Below are 3388 nucleotides of genomic sequence, written 5' to 3' on the forward strand. Positions count from 1 at the left end.
CAACGGAATAGGTTCGACATGGCACTGGAGAGCAATAGATCGAAACTTGGGAGAGCAAGCAGCAAAGCTGAACTACATACATAGGAACTTGGGAATGGAAATAGGGAGGTAAAGAGAACAAAACAAAAGAATCAACTTGCTCAGCGTGTGAACATTGCTTTTTCTTTTCTTTGTTTTTTTCTTCTAAAATAATAGTACGAATAGAGGATTGAAAATGTTATCTGCAAAATCTTTTAATAATTAATAGTATTGAATTTGACTAACTAGCTTTTGTAATCAACTTCGTACAGCGACACTTTGGTGCACATTTTTGCCTTTTCAAGTAATTTGGGGGCCTGTTTGAAGGAAATAAGATATTTGAGACATATGGAGTATCTAGATCTAGATATTTGACTAATAAATGAATCAACTTAGCAAATTAATTTGTTCAAAGATTTATAGCTTGAGTGTAGGGATCTTAAGCTGTAGGATTGATGCCTCCACCTTGTCCTAGGCATAGCGCCATGCCGCCATCCCTCTTTGGACAGCCATATCGTAGACAAATCTATAGGTGTTCCCCATGGCATCCATCAAGGGATTAACTAGAAATCACACTTTCCCATTACTTTAATTTACTATTTTAATTCAAAATCAATCCTAGGTTTGCACACTTCAACAAATAAAAATTATTTTCAGTGGGAATTACTCTTAACACATGAGAAAGGTAATTTTCGAATTTGAGCTGAGTTGGTTCAAAAACGGGGAAAAGCCGACCAGAAAGCATGACTAATATAAAATTATAAAACGATGAATATAAGATTGTTTAGTCATTCAATCAACTTCACACAATTCTGGTTAATTATCCTTATCAGTTCGCCAAGGCCAACCTTACCTTGGTCCCCACTTAATCAACACTTGTCATTTGGGCCTAAAGTACTTCTATAAATTAATTGAGGACCAAGTCCAATAGTCATATATATGTTACTTATCAGGACTCCTATAATAGCACCTTGGTATAAAAGGGACTGAATGGTGTATCTGTCCAGAGACGATCTCAGCCATTCAATAATCAGATCCAACCATTCTAAATTATTGTGTTGAATATGAGATATTATATATGTATTCTATGTATTCATTTGTGTACAAGTCTGTAATTAATTGTAATACAACCTGCTACATACAAAACCACACAGATTTTCTTTCTCCTTTACTAGCCAGCGCTAATCAGCAAATATTTTACTAATTTTCTTTCTCCTTTTCTTTCTCCACACGGCTAAGGCATCTGGCGGATTTTCTTCCTCCGTCTTCCATCACCTCCTCTTTTCTCTCTTCAGATCTAAATCGATATCCTTCCTCAAACAACAGATCCTCTCTTCTCTCTTCGAGGCTGAGATCGTCTCTTTGAATCCTAAACCTTAGCCGCCAGATGCCTTTTCTTTCTCCCCTAGCGCTAAATACTTTTTTCTCTCTTCTCCGCTGGCGCCGCGCGGATCGTCTTCCGAATCATCTTTTCTCTCCTCCGCTGGCGCCGCGTAAATTCAGATGCCTCTCTTCTCTCTTCTCCGCTGTCGCCGTTTTCTCTCCGCGCCCGATGCCTAAACTTCCGCTGTCAGAGGTAAACCCTAGCTAGGATGTAAGAATTTTTTACATAAATGTTAGAATTTCCTGTCAACAGTAATGTTAATTTAAAATGTTAGAATTTTTTACATAAATGTTAATTTATCTAGATTATTTTTCAAATGTAAGATTTTTTTACAGAAATGTTAGTATTTCCTGAAATGGTAGAATTTTAATTCAAGTTTTTTTTGGCAGTCTCAAGAATGTTAGAAATTTAATTCAAGTTAAGTTAATTCTGAATTTCTGATAGTTAACTTTTATATGTCTTTTGGACAGGTATCCATTACTCCTCTTCCAATTCTTCTGCCATGGTCAAAATTGTTTGAAAGGATGAAATAAAACTCTTTTTTGCTTCTGGATGTCCTCCAGCATTGATAAGAAAGGTAAATGTTCCCTCCAATTAGAATTTCAAATTTTTTTAAAATATAACAGATCACACTCTATATATATCAATGAAATCTCCATTCTTTCAAATTGCATTTGCTCTATTCCCCTTTCTTCACTAAAAACCACTGGTACTGTTCAAAACCCCTTTCAAATTGCAGTTGCTCTATTCCCATTTCTTTAGTTTTGGCCTTTGCTTAATTGCTGATCTGAATCTATTTTTTTAAGTTTGTGATGTGCTGAACCTAATTGTGTGGTCTTATTTGTGTTAAATGATGGTCTGAATTTGTGATGATCTGTGCTGAGTTTGAATCTGTTCTGTTTGAAAAAATGCATGAACTTTGTGTGGTTGCAATTGTGATAGGGTAAGAACCAGTGTTGAGTTGCTGAGACCCTCTACTCTGTTGGGCTTTTTAATTGGGAGAATAGAGGAAGAACCAGATTTTTAAATGTGTATTGTTGAGAACCTTCTTTTCTGTATAGGTTTTAATTAAGGTTGAATGGAGATAGAATTAGATTATAATTGTGGTATTAGTTCCTTTCTCAAATGTGGTAGGTTTTTTGTCGGATGCCTTTTTTGTTGGATGCCTTTTTTGTTGAACTTTAATCAAGTTATTACTCTACTGTTGTTTTGTCAGTGACAATTTTTTCTGCCAAAGTAAATTTTCCACATTTTATTATTGTTTGTTTTTATTGTTTTTCTGCCAAAAAAGTAAATTAGATTCCTTTTTCATTGTTTTTATTGTTTTCATTGTTTTTCTTCCAAAAAATGTGAATTTCAGAAAACCTCCTTATTGATTGGCTGTACCGTAACATCAGTACTAATATGTCCCATTTTAGCATATTACTAATTACTAATTTGACATTCTTTTTTTGTACCAGAGTTAAGGTGAAGTTGAGAGAGCATAAAATAATCTTGTTGTTTCATCAAAGCGAGAGATCACCAGGTACAATATTGTTTTCCTTTCTGTTCCTATCTGTCTGGTTACTAAACTGATTGAGCTGGCCGACATGACCTATACTTGCTTTGCCTTTTATGTTATCAAAAGCATAATGTTGTTTGATGGAGACTGATTAGTATATCGTACCAGTCAACTTGGCAGTTTCAGAGAAGGCAACTTGTATAATTTTGCACTCTGGACCAATTGCAGAATCAGAATTTTAAATAATATAAAAATCCCATAGAATGAACTATTTTTTTTTATTCCTTCTATAGGATCAAATACCTCATGCATAATGTATCTCTGTTGTCAAAGTTCAATAATTAATCCGAATGCTCAATATAATATTTATATTAAAATATGCTTGGAACCCAAATTTTATGATTTTTTGAATTTTTTTTTACTATTTTTTTAGATAATTTTTTGAAATAGATACAAAATCATTATTTATATATGGTCTAGAAATA

General features: G+C 33.9%; 1 long non-coding RNA gene across 1 annotated transcript; it reads left to right on the forward strand.

Annotated features, from left to right (window-relative positions):
- Positions 1-1492: 1492 nt before the first annotated feature.
- Positions 1493-2930, forward strand: LOC144546075 (uncharacterized). The gene is made up of 3 exons (XR_013508707.1): positions 1493-1594; positions 1873-1979; positions 2863-2930. It is a non-coding gene; the product is annotated as an uncharacterized LOC144546075 (long non-coding RNA).
- The last annotated feature ends 458 nt before the right edge of the window (positions 2931-3388 follow it).

The sequence above is a fragment of the Carex rostrata genome, chromosome 29, assembly GCF_964058835.1.
Source record: "Carex rostrata chromosome 29, lpCarRost1.2, whole genome shotgun sequence".
Lineage (NCBI taxonomy): Eukaryota > Viridiplantae > Streptophyta > Magnoliopsida > Poales > Cyperaceae > Carex > Carex rostrata.